Source organism: Ciconia boyciana, chromosome 1 (genome assembly GCF_034638445.1).
Source record: "Ciconia boyciana chromosome 1, ASM3463844v1, whole genome shotgun sequence".
NCBI classification, from domain to species: domain Eukaryota; kingdom Metazoa; phylum Chordata; class Aves; order Ciconiiformes; family Ciconiidae; genus Ciconia; species Ciconia boyciana.
The window spans coordinates 131,960,384-131,973,201 of record NC_132934.1 but is presented as its reverse complement, the minus strand read 5'-3'; the positions used below and the strand labels follow the sequence as shown (position 1 = coordinate 131,973,201).

The 12,818-nt window shown below is 44.6% G+C and overlaps 2 long non-coding RNA genes across 2 annotated transcripts in view; one reads left to right on the top strand and one right to left on the bottom strand.

Annotated features, from left to right (window-relative positions):
- Positions 1-7,798, bottom strand: part of LOC140647680 (uncharacterized) — a 34,858-nt gene extending 27,060 nt beyond the window's left edge. The window contains exon 1 of the long non-coding RNA XR_012040912.1: positions 7,591-7,798. This is a non-coding gene — a long non-coding RNA (uncharacterized lncRNA). The remainder of the gene's footprint in view (positions 1-7,590) is intronic.
- Positions 6,574-10,288, top strand: LOC140647677 (uncharacterized). The gene is made up of 3 exons (XR_012040907.1): positions 6,574-7,048; positions 9,468-9,514; positions 10,029-10,288. It is a non-coding gene; the product is annotated as an uncharacterized lncRNA (long non-coding RNA).
- Positions 10,289-12,818: the final 2,530 nt, after the last annotated feature.

Sequence of the window (12,818 nt, the reverse complement as noted above, 5' to 3'; positions counted from 1 at the left end):
GTCCCACACATCACCTCCTTGCCACCTCTGTGATACGGACTTTTTCTGCAGCCGCCACTGTCACTGCTTTGTCAACACTACCAACTTAAATATCCTTAAATTTTCTCAGTAAAGTATGCCCGGCCACAATTCTGGAAAGGTCTAGACTGAGGACTGTATGTGCTCTACTTGAAAGTCACCTTCAGCTGCCGACTTACTCCAGGACATCTGCCTGTTTGTGTTCCTACACCTGGTGCCTCTTCCCAAGCTCTTGTGTTTTGCTCCACACACTTCTTTATATTCAGTTCACTCCCAAAGCATCTCCCTCGCCTCACTCCAGTTCCCACGCAAGTTGTCTGGAGAGGGGGCGGGAGGGTAAAGACAGGGAGGAGGAAAGGCTGTCATTAAATGGACCCCGAGATACATTCATGCTACAGTGAGAAATGGTGTTATCCTTGCTTTCCCCACCTCCCTTTCTCTCCTCCCTCGCTTCTATTTGCCTGCTTATGATTTTTATTTCTCTCACAAAGATTAGATAATACCTTCTCAGGGCAAGAAGAGGGACCGTATTTGGCAGGCATGAGTGGCGCAGCGGCTTGCAGTCCCCTCCCCAGTGCCGGGCCATGACTGCCCACCCTGTGCCCTGCCCCAGGCAGGGGTTGCACCTTTGCTTCTGTACATCAGGTGCCTTGTGTGCTTGGGAGCACATGGAAAAATGCAAAATAAAGAGGAGACGAGCCCTTCAGCTTGGCCAAGAGAGGACTGCTATGACAGAAGCTTGAAAACCTCAAATGCTGTTTTCAATGTTTAACCTTTTAAACTGGCACCTTTTAAATTGCACCACAATTAGTTTTTAATCTATCACTGCCTAAATCCATGTATCTTTGTCCCAGGCATTATATTTGCTGTAGAAAATGTCTTATGATCGCCTGCTACTACAGCATTACACAACTGAAATACGTTCCAAGATGTACCCATCTAACATCATAAAATATCAACATGTCAAGCAATTTTCATCTTGCCATCAACTGCATGTGTACACAAGCTAGGGAGTACATACACCTCGTCTGAGGTGACACCAGTTTGCATAAATCACAATTAGGCAACAATCACAGTGAATAATAACCAGAGTTCACAGTACAGCACATCAATCTTAGGGAAGATGAGAGTGACCAGGGTAAGAAAAAGACACTAAGGTCAGAAAACCTTTGCTTGTGCTGGCAGCAAAGGCTGGCAGACAAGGAATACAATGAACTCAAATGGTACAAGCGACTAAACTATACAGTTGGTTCTTGTAAGCAATGTACAGACAGTAAAACCCCATTGGAGACATCTTTGGAGCATGCAGGGACATGGGGAGAGGGAGACCCTCACATTAGGTGAATCTTCCTGGGCCATACCATGTTGTCCACAAAGGCAGCCAGAAGTGTTGGAATGAGCTGTGGAAGGCCAGGTCTTCATACCAGAAAAACATACAGCAAAACAATGTTTCTTCCCTCCTTATTGAAAAAAACAAAGCATAAACCAGGGTTCCTCCTCGAAGCTTCCAAGCAGGGCAGTGGGAGCTCCTCTTCTCCTGCTCAGTTTAGCAAAACCATGCAGGAAAGGGAGGTGATAATCCCCTGGCGACATTTCACTTAACACTTCTCTGGTAGGCAATAATTCCTGTGTGCCACAGGAACCAGCGTAATGGAAGCAGGCTCTGTCTCAGAGAAGTGTGATAATGTATTTGCAGCACATGAAGGCCATTATTATGAGCTTAATCCAAGTTTCAATAAAAGCGATGTAAAGCTCTTATAAGGCCTTTGTGACATTAGGCACTTTTGCTTCAGAGCTAGTGTTGTTTGGCAACCTAAACACTGAGAGACTCCAAATAAAAGGAAACCCAGGCCTGACCCAGGAACCAGATGCGCAGAAGGATTTCCACACACTGCAGGTAGCTGAGACACATCCCCCATCCCTTCCATTCAAGGTGGGGACAACAGCTGTGGCTTGAGTAAATAAGCAAATGTAAGCACATACACACAAACCCAAAAGTAATAAATGCTCACACTGGAGCTTTTCTAAATGAGGGCCGTATGATGAGTTTCAGTTGCTAATTCACAACAGAAGGCTGGGAGCATAAAAACTGGGGAACTGTCCCCCATCGCCTCCTTTCTTGGGCAATTTATTCCCTCCCCAGAGATCCCTCAGCAGTTTGCATACTCATTCACGTTGTAGGCACAGGTTCTCTTGAGCTTCTTTGTACAGCTAACACCAAGTTTTCTTACAAGCTGGTTTCTCTTCACAGTCGATAAGAGCAGTGCTTACTGCAGCCCACATGCTAACATGTTCTTACACATTTTTAAGGGCTGCTGTGGACTAAGACGTGTTTCATGAAGAGGTAGAGAAAAGAAGAAAGAGCAGGAAAATGGGGCTAACCGGGGCTGAAAGTGTTAGAATATCAGTATGAAACTGTATCTGTAAATGATGACCTTTGCTGGTTTTAGCTATCATTACAGAAACAACAGTAATGATGGATACCACCTTTGTACCTCGACTCCTTACTGGCAGCTGCATCCCTTGTCCTTGTGGCTTTACCACTGCTGCACGAGTAGAAGATTCTCCCAAGCAGACAAAGAAAGCAGAGCAGCTCTGCATGGGACTGTGCCCAGTGATTTAGCTGCAGAGCTGCCACTCATTTTGCTGTGTTGCTGTATAGAAGCTAATTAGCCCCATTGAGAGTCAAGCTTTATTAGCCTGCATGCACATTTGTTAACCTTGTCTTACCATCCAGGGACACCGCTTGGCCTGCACAGGACCACGGGTCTTTGCACCAGGCACCTGCACACAGACATGCTGCATGTTCTGGGCCTGTCCCTGATGCAGTGTGCTGCCCCAGTTCTCCCAGTGCAGTGGCCAGCTGGGGGAAGGAGGAGCATCATTCACTCTGCTCCCCGTTTCTTTCCCTCTACTCTCACCTGCAAGCATGGGAGAGGGCATGCACCAGCTCAGCAGAAACAACATTCTGCCCTGTAGCTGCTGCTCACCATAAGAGTAACCATACACACTCCTATTACAGTAGTGGTGCTACTTCAAGTTTAGGACTAAGCATAGGCTTACACCCAGTAAACACTGTCACTATGTATTTTGCACCCACACTCCTGTTACTCCAACTGCAGTTTACACACAAAGTGCCAACGTTACACATTACAAGCAGGACTTAGGATACCTGGTGAGGGACTGTGCTTTGAGGCACCTTGCCTGGAGCCTGCCTCTCCAAAATGGATGCAGGAGACTACAAGCCCATGGCAAGGCACCAAAGGTGCTCAAGCTTGCTGAATTGCTCAGGGGCTGCAATAGACCTGTTCTGGAGCAACTGTGGAAGTGACTGGACAGTGTGTATGTGCATGGAGATTAGGCTGGATGATGGCCATAGGCTCCCACTTACCCTACAAAAGGGGGAAAATAAAATAATACCCATATTCTGAAGAGAAGAAACTGAGGAGGACAATTTGGTCAGGACCACAGAGAAACACTGGGCTGGTGGGGGAATCAAGGCTGACTTGACTCCCTGCTTTAGCTCTTGTGTTACAAGCCCAGCCTTCCTGCTCTACGCAGCATTTTGGTTATTACTGAGAATATGAAATAATGCTGTGCATCATCTTTAACAGCAACAGTGTTAGGCCATGGTTCAGATAATCCAGGGCATTGGGAATGAGTTTCTTAAGCCTTTTGGCTGCACCCCATGAGCTCATTTCACCTGCTGAGGATTTCTGGAGCCCGTTGCCCTTCTGTACTGAAACAGCTCTGCAAATCAGGACCTGGCCACAAAATCCTCTCTGTGGCACCTTAAGCCTACAGGTCTGCTCATGGCCTGCCTTCTCCAGCCATCCCTGGGTTCGAGTGAGCACATCTCTGCGGTGTCTCTAATAGGCACACGCTGTCTCTATGGCAATGAGAGACAGGAAGCGCCTGAGAAAGATGCTGCAGAAAGGACTGTGTCTGGCACCAGGAGGAGACACCAGAATGTGCAGAAGCCTGGAGGGAAATGTTCCCTGCAGGCTTAGGAAAGTGATGTGGCCATAAGATGACATAAGTGACCTAGAGGAGGATAGAAATACGTGTCTGTTTTCTTCAAGTCAGGCTTTTCTTCCAGCTAATGTTTTCATTACCTTTTATTTATAATGGATTAAATTTTAACTATGCAGTACTATAAAAAGTGCTTACTGCACATCACCCAGCTCAATCTTCATCAGGCTTTTGTAAACTAGGAAATGCAACCTTTCCAGCTTTCTAGTGCAGAATTTCACAGCATGTTATGTACTTTGTTGTAGCGCAGGAAAGGGTGTTACGAAATAACAAGTACTGCATAACAGTACTTTCAGGTGCTCTCTGTATTTGTGTCAGGCTTTTCCCACTCTGGAAGAACTGCAGTTAAAAGACATCACATTAGCATAAAAAACATATTTAACTAAAAACATACCTACTATTCTGTTTTATGACTGATGATTCAGAACAGGAAAGGAAAGAAATTAAAACCTTCTAATTCACTCTTCCCTATTTATTGTTTGTTTCCTTTTTAACACTTCATTCAGACAAGAACAATGAAATGGCCTTGTCAGGCTCAGCCTCTTTTTATGGCTACCTTTCAGTTCTCAGGTACTAGTGCCATCTTGCCTCACACACAGGAACGAGGGAAGTATGTTTAAAAATTTACATGTTTTAATTTTGTGGGGATTTGACGTGTCACTAGAGAAAGTGCAATAAAAGTCTCCAAGCTTCTGCTTCTGCTATAGACTAAACTACTGATCGTGATCAAGAAAATATGGCAGGGATTATTAGTCATATTAATTGTTACAATTCATATTCACAAATTAATTTTAATCCTGCATGTACCTATTTGCTTTCAAAAAACTACCAAGAACACAAAGGCCACTTTTATATTTAAATCCCTAAAAAGAAGCTATCTACAAAAGCCACTGCAGTTCACCTCTATAATTTCAGGGGGCAGATTAAGGAACAGCGCAAATTTTTACTTACACCAAATAAAGTAAGAAGCAATGCAGCATGTATTTGCAAGCTTATTCACCTGTGCTGTATTCCTACCGCGTGCTCTTTCACAGCCACCTATTCTCTATAAATGGGGAAGAGTGAGGGGGAGAGTGGGAAGAATGAAATACTGGGATGAGAAAGAAGTATAGAATCCTGAAGTCACTGGAGAAATCAATATACAGGTAATATATTCAAATTCCATATGTGTGCATAAACAAAAGATCAGGACTTAGATATAAATCTGCATATGGTATATGGAACTTTTTCTGGAATGACTCCCTGAGAACATACACTGCTGCCCTACTGCTGTGGTTTTCAAAACCCACATCTTTTCTAAAAGGGAAAATGTCTGCACCTAGCAGATTCTAACTTTGTGTGGGTGTGTAACCGACTTGGTTACCAAAGAAACTAGTTCATGTTCTACACCACTTAAAACTAATATTACTATTAGAATAAATAATTTGAAGAAGAAAGGAAGGGGGGGGGGGGAAACACATGACTGCACTGCAGATTTGTAACAACCAATTAATGGCCAGAGAGAGAAATGCCATAGCCTCTGTCACAAAATTTTCAGCCTTCCTACACCGACCAAACAAGCCTTTGCTCTCGATGCAAATATTTCAAAACCAAGCCTACACTGCTGCGTTCACGCACCACTGCACTGCCTACATGACGTGTTTTCTGCATAAGTGAAGGAAAGTTGCAGACATCTTGTACTGTTGCCAAGACACTCTGACACTTGCTCAGAGACACTCATCTGCTGCTGCTGCCGCTGCTGCTGCTGCTGCCGCTGCTGCTGCTGCTGCTCAGAAATGCTTTGACTTCCTACACTTCAGTGCCGTACCAGGGCTGTCCCTAGCTACTTATACCTTCTGGCTTGCTTTTCCATGGCATTGGATTTGCCTTTCTTCTCTGCAGCAGCATCTACCTGTATCTGGAAGGTGAAAAAAAAACCCCAAAGAAAAGAGCCTGACCGTTTCTTTTGGGCAGAAATATTGTATTGCTTCGTATTTGATATGCTGGCTGGGTAACACCCACATGCTTCATGCAGCCTCACACCAGCAGCACCAGCTGCTTTTTCAGCTAAGGAGCTGAAGCGTCCGATTCGGAGATTTTGACTTGTTTTCCCAAAATGACACAAGAAGTCCCACAGCCGCGCTGGCGCCGCGGCCTGCCGCTGAGGCCACGCTTGGTCCCCTGCGATCTCCGGCGGCCGTTAGCAGGCAGGAAGGCATCGCCCGGCAGCCAGCGCTCCTCTGCGCTGTCTGCATCGGGAATAACTTCAATGCCCGGGAATGCAAACTGGGGGCCGAGAGTGGGAGCCAGGCTGACGGCGCTCATGGCTGGCCCGAGCCACCCAGCTTGGCCGGGCCACCACCGGAGACGCCACCCGCCCCCGCGGCCACGAAATGGCGCCTGGGCCCCGTGAGGGCTCCAGGCGCCGGCCCCTCCGCGGTGCCATCCACCGGCGGGGCGAGGCGGGCAGGCAGGGCCCTCAGGGCCGGCCCCGGCGCCAGACAACACCGCCACCGGCCCGCGCACAGCCTGGGCCCCAGCCCCGGCCCCCGGCCGCCCCGCTATGCCCGCAGGAGCGCTGCGCAACACCGCCGCCCCGTGGCCGCCGCCGCCTGGCCGCCCTCCGCGGCCTCCTCGGCGGGGCGGGAGCCGCTGGCGCCGTCCCTCCCCGCCACCGGTTTCTTGCCTTCTTATCTCATCTCCCCCCGGAGGGAAACGCGTGGGGCTCCCCGCTGTCTGTGGGGATGGCGGGCACGGCCCGCGGCGGCCCCGGGCGCGGAGGCGGTGGGAGCCCACAGCAGGGTCTGAGGGGAGGAGCAGAGGGAAACCGAGGACAGAGTAAAGGAGGACAAGGAAGAGCAGAAAACTCAGGATCTGATATGGAAATAGGGCGCGACAACGCCTTGGGCACCAGCCCGGCAGAAGCGGGGATGTTGCCTCGCCACAGGGCCAGGATTTGGCCGAGCACAGCACCAGCGCACCAGCAAGCTCCTTCGCAGGCTCTTTCCAAGAACTGGAGGTGAGGGGAATCTACAATATCGCAGTCAGTGTAAATGGAAGGCACTGTTTTCTTTACAAGAACTAATCGACCTTTTTTTCCAGGTAATCCTCTGTGTTTACAGCCTGTGGCGGTTGATGCATCGGCGGGCTGGTAGCATCCCCAATGGCCACTGAAAGCGGTAGAGCCTCAGCAATGGCAAACGGGAAGAAATTATGAAGCTTTACCAAGAGACAGTGGAGCTTAGCAATCTCTCTCTCTCAACCCTGAACTCCATCTTACTGAAGGCTTCCCTTTTTCATTACCTTTTTCCTCACATCTGTGAGCTTGATTGTGCCAAAGCCTGGCCATTCCTCATCTGCCACACCCTTTCCTCCTCTCTCTAGCTGCGACCAGTTTCACCTCTGTCCAGGCCATTCCAAGCCACCTGGACCTCTGGCTACAGATCAGTGACCCAGGGATTAGTGTCCCTTATCTTGATTTTCTGTTTCAGTCAGAGGATTGCCCGGCCCTGACAAGAAGACAGATAACAAATTTCAGAAGCTAAGGCTGAGTTCACTCACCTTACTGCAGCTCTTCCCCACTCAAGCCCTTTCCGCCAAACTTTTACTCAGACAAAATCATGCTTCCCAGCTCTCAAGTATCAGAGTCCCCAGGCAGTCAGACCTAGCAGTGAGAAGCAAGGACAAAATCTGATTTGCAAGAGGGTATACAGCTACGTAACTCATGAATCTTTCCTCTTCTTTTCCTCTTTCCTCTTCTTTCCAGTCACAGCTTCTTTCCAGCACCTACAGCAAATGACGCAGGGTCTGGCCTCCAGGGAACAGACTCATTCCATATGCAGCTCTGACTCCTTCCCTAATTGATCCTGGACACCTAAAAAGGAAGGGCTTAATCCTAAAAAAAGCTAATGTGTACCATGTAAGTAAAATGTGTGTGCACACTGAGGCCAAATTAAGGTCGTATTGGCATCTCAAATTAGGTGTTTCTGAACATTTCAGTGCTTGACTCTGCAACCTGAATGCTCTTTAAATATATAGCTGTATATAAATTCCGGAATGGGGGGGGGGATTTTAAAGCAAATGGCTTCGCCTCCCCCACGTGAATTCGTGCATGCAGTATTGTCTCAGAGGACCCATTGGCACATCTGAACTCTTAATACACAGACTTCGACCTCACAGGCTGAGAGGGAAACCTTCCAAGGGAGGATGAAACACTCCCCTTACTGTGATTGTCACTACTTTTCTCTGGCAACAGAAGAGACCCAGGGATACAAAGAGGGGGATGTATGGTGGTGGTTACAGACACATCTCCCTGTTTGTTTTCCACTCCTGTAAGTAATGTGTTCCCCAAGCCTGGGATTCACTCTCTTACTGGTATATCCCACCTGCTGGTTCCAGTTTCCCTCTGCACCATTATTCCCCATCAGCTTCCTAAGATTTCTGTATCTTCGTGCACCTCTGTTCCTCTCCATTCCAGTCAGACTAATTCACCTTCCATGATATCAGAGGAGGATGCATTAAAAAAAAAATCAGGAAAACGATCTCCCTGAACTTAGCAGAATTGCCAGGGACCAGAGCAGCCCCTGGCTTCCAAAAAAAGCAATTGCAAAGCCCCAAACTGAGCATGCTAAATACAGTGTGGTTTAAGCAGCCATCTCTTAGGAACCATCTGCTAAGCATGTGCAAATAGTGAATTTTGAGATTATTATGATTTAGTGAATTTGGGAAGAATTTTACAGGAACAGCAAGAGGAGGTTCTAAGTACTACTGTGACATAAATATTACAGAATAATGAAATACTGTTTTTAGACTCAGGAATAACATTCATCTCCCATGAACCAAAATGTAAGCTTGCAGCAGCATTGAGGAAAAAAAATACTCTTAATGATTTCCTTAAATGTACAGTAAATTTCATTGAAATATAAAGCAGTCTTTCCTCGTATGATATTCCCATGCAGTCAAAGTAAAGTGTGTGCTTTCAGGTGCCAAGTCAAAATCAATTAGTATTATACACAAACCAGAATATACCCTCAGAATATACCCTCAATTCTGATCAGAGGCAAGCTGATGATTCATACTGCCATGGTCTGCACGTTCATATTTGCTAGGAAAGCCAGTGTACGGCTTGATAAGGGTTTTTGATCCAAAAATAGGCACATATGCAATTTTAAACATTTGCCTTAGAAAATTAGATTTTGACACTCTGCTTTAATTGTGTGTCATCTAATGCTGATAGGCACTTACCCAGGTAGAACATCAGCTCCTCGATTAAAATGTAAAATAACATGTTACATTTACAGTAATAATATAATTCTATATTCATGAGCAGAAAGCGCTGTTTGGAATGAAGCTTTCATAGAAAGCAAACCCAAAAATCCTATGAAGATCAAATGTACATTGTACAGTAGGATAATTCTCTGCTTCTGTTTTTATCTCAGGAACATCAGGAACAATAGGAAAATCAAGCCACTCCTATGAAAAGCATGTAAGAGAAAAAGGAATCTGATGTTTTCTTAATTTGAATACATACCTGCTTCAATATCTAATGCTTCTGAACTGAAAATGTACACCTTAAGAACAAGTGCTCTCTATCAAATGCTGCATGCATTTCACCTGCTCATAAAATGTACACCTGTGACTTACTGCAGTGAGTTTCTTCCACCACTGTACATTCCGTGCTTTGTCATGGGAGATTTTTAGTGCTTAAAAATAAAACCAGGCAGACTGTTGTCTTACCCTAAACACACTCCTCAAAGAAATCTTCAGCTACTGTCCTGCATATTCTTTATCTGGCAACATGGGGTAAGAAAGTAACGGGACATTTTTAAGGCCTATTCAAATATTGCTGTGGTACGTTTTTAGTAATCACATGTAACATAAGGGATGTATGAATGGCCGATCCCCTGCTTTAAAATAATGTGGCTGTTTTGCTTTGTTTGTTTGTTTTGCTACTTAAAGGTCCTAACTGGTCCTCTTCTACTATTTTCTCCTGATTGTAGCCAGTTCCTGACTTCATTCATGGGTACTTACAGCAATGCAGGGGAAAGACATGTTTGTGACAGACAGAAAGGACAGCAGCAGCTCAAGGCACAGCAGAGAAACAGCACGGAGGTACATCCAAACTCTTGTCAAGCATGTACCTGGTGCAATTGCCTGGTGTATGTTGAGAAAGCACTGGGACAGGGCTGTGACAATGGCCACATGGGATCCATATTTTTGTGGGAAGCTGAAAATGGGCTGGTTAAAGAGCAATTAAAACTCACTTCCCCTTTACTTTTCATTGTATTACTTGTCTCATTTTGACATTCAGCAACAATTGATAAAGCATAACAAAGCATAACGTTAAGAATGATCTTACAAATAAGAGTTCTCTGGTCTGAATACTCTACAACTCCATATTGGTATATCATACTGTATTTCCTAAGTGCTGTTAAATTGCTGATTATGCTCATTCCACTCCCTGTGAGAAGCAGACAATCTTTCTCATCCCAGTTTTAAAGATGGGGAAACTGAGGCAAGGGGAGATTAACAGTGAATTGACTGTGACCATACAGCAGTGGTGGAACCTGATTCCTGCAGCTTTCAGTTCTTGGTCCATCATCTGTGCTGTGTCCTGTAAATGATGCAAAACCCCTGTGATATTGTCTAAAATCTAGTCAGTCTATACCAGTTCATACACACATTCTGCAAGACTGGAGAAAAATTAAGATGGTTTTTTTTTAAATGTCCTTTACTGAAGGTCTCGTACTTTGTAGCCAACTACACTGTCAATATGACTCAATATGCAATCTAGATGCAGGTGGAAAAACGTGACAGAGCAGTATGAAGACAATTCTGAGTCAGAGTGTGCTGTCCCAAAGCTGTATGTCTGTAATTTATATTTAGATAATTGTCTTTACTAACAGCTTTAGAGACACAAAGCCTAGCCAAAGGCTATAAAGGCGACATAAGTCAGAATGTGAAGCAGTAAGGCAGGGGAGAAATAGGCTGATCAGCCCTGTCTATACAGTTTGGCTGCTGTGCCAGGGACTACCACCAAGCCCATGTTTTCTGTTCTTGTAGGTGAGCTAGGGAGGAGCTGTCCTCTGTGCTCAGTAATAGGTGTCTGCATCTGCAAATCACAGGCTATTTTTCTTACACTTCATCAGATGTGGATCTGTAACACCTAACCTATCCTTTGGCTATATCCTAGAGTCACAGGAAATAGTGCTGGATGACAGAGACCTCAAGGACACCTAGTCCATTTCTCTACCCCAAGGCGGGATTAGCAATACTTACATCACACCTTACACATTTATCCAGCTTGCTTTTAAAATCCTCCAATACTGGAAAGCCTACACCCTTCCCAGGTGACCCTAGTACTCCACATTAATATTAGAAAGTTGTTACTGTTAGAAACTTTTGCTACTATCTGACTTAAATGTCCCTTCCTTTCATTTAAGCCTGTCTATGTAAATATATATATAGGCATTTACATATGTATATATATATATATATGATGTACATGTGTGTGTGCATTCACATATATATGTGTATATATGTGTGCATATGTATGCATTTATTCCTAAATTTTAAATCAGATGCTAACCTATTTCAATAGCTCCATGTGTTTTCTTCTGCTTTCACTTGCAACTTACTTGTTTTGCCCAGTTTTGCATGAAGACACATAAGCAGAAAAAAACCATTCACACTATTCTAGGAGTTACACTCTGCCAAAATCCCAGTGTCTCCAGACATATTTACTAAACTCCCAGATAATGTTTTGTTTTATACCAAAACTTGTTTGTCTCTTAAAGCAGTGCTTTACTCTTAAAGCAAAGAAGCCATACATTTTATACACTTAACTGTGATAGTTAAATTATAAATTCCCATTTTTCTAAAATAATTTATCCACAAATGATACCTCTTTTTTCTTTTGCTCCCTTGAATCCTGAAGAATATAATTGTTTTTCTAGTATCATCAGGATTATTCTAATATGAACTTTGTATTGTGTACGCAGGATAGCACATCCACAGCTATGCTTCTTCATTGGCCCACAGGCTTTTTTCCCAAAGAATATACTGTTTTAGTCTGTCCTCTACTTCTTTGGACAAACTCATGATCTTGACAAAATTTGTGTATTTCCTGTTTTTTTAGGAAGCTGCATCATCCAGTTATCTGATACAACTGCGTTCAATTAACAACCAGACTGGGACACCAGGCAGATTTATTGTGCTGTCTTGTCTGCTTGTTTTGTTTCTTAAAATGTAGTGTGAAAGCTGTAAATTGACTCGTCTGCTTATATTAGCTGTAACATTTCAGTACATCAGGACCATTTAGACTGCATTTCAAAATAAGAACTTAATCCATCTTTCTGCAAGGAAGGACTTTTTTTCAGGCCATTATTGTTTATGGCGAAGGAAAGACCCCTCCCTAAGGCTGACAGAAGTGTCAGCAGTCACTGTTTTAAAATAAACAGGTGAGAGGCCATGATGAATAATCTGGTCAATCGCAAATATCAGATGGCCTAGCCAAAAATATAGCCAGAGAGAGATGGTTCAAAGGCTTCAGCTTAAGAAGTAAATCTAGATCTAACATAATGTGGGAGAACCCTAATAAAAGCAGAGCTGTGGTTTTGTGCAGCCTATGCCAATATGCAAGGGAACAGAACTGTCCTTCCCATCTACTGAGTTTTCATACAAGCAGAGAAAAAAAGCACAGGCTCCCTGTTACATTCCAGTTTGTTTTTTCAATCTGTTCATGTTAATGGTACAATCGGGGATCTCCAATTTTTGTGTCATCACTGCCA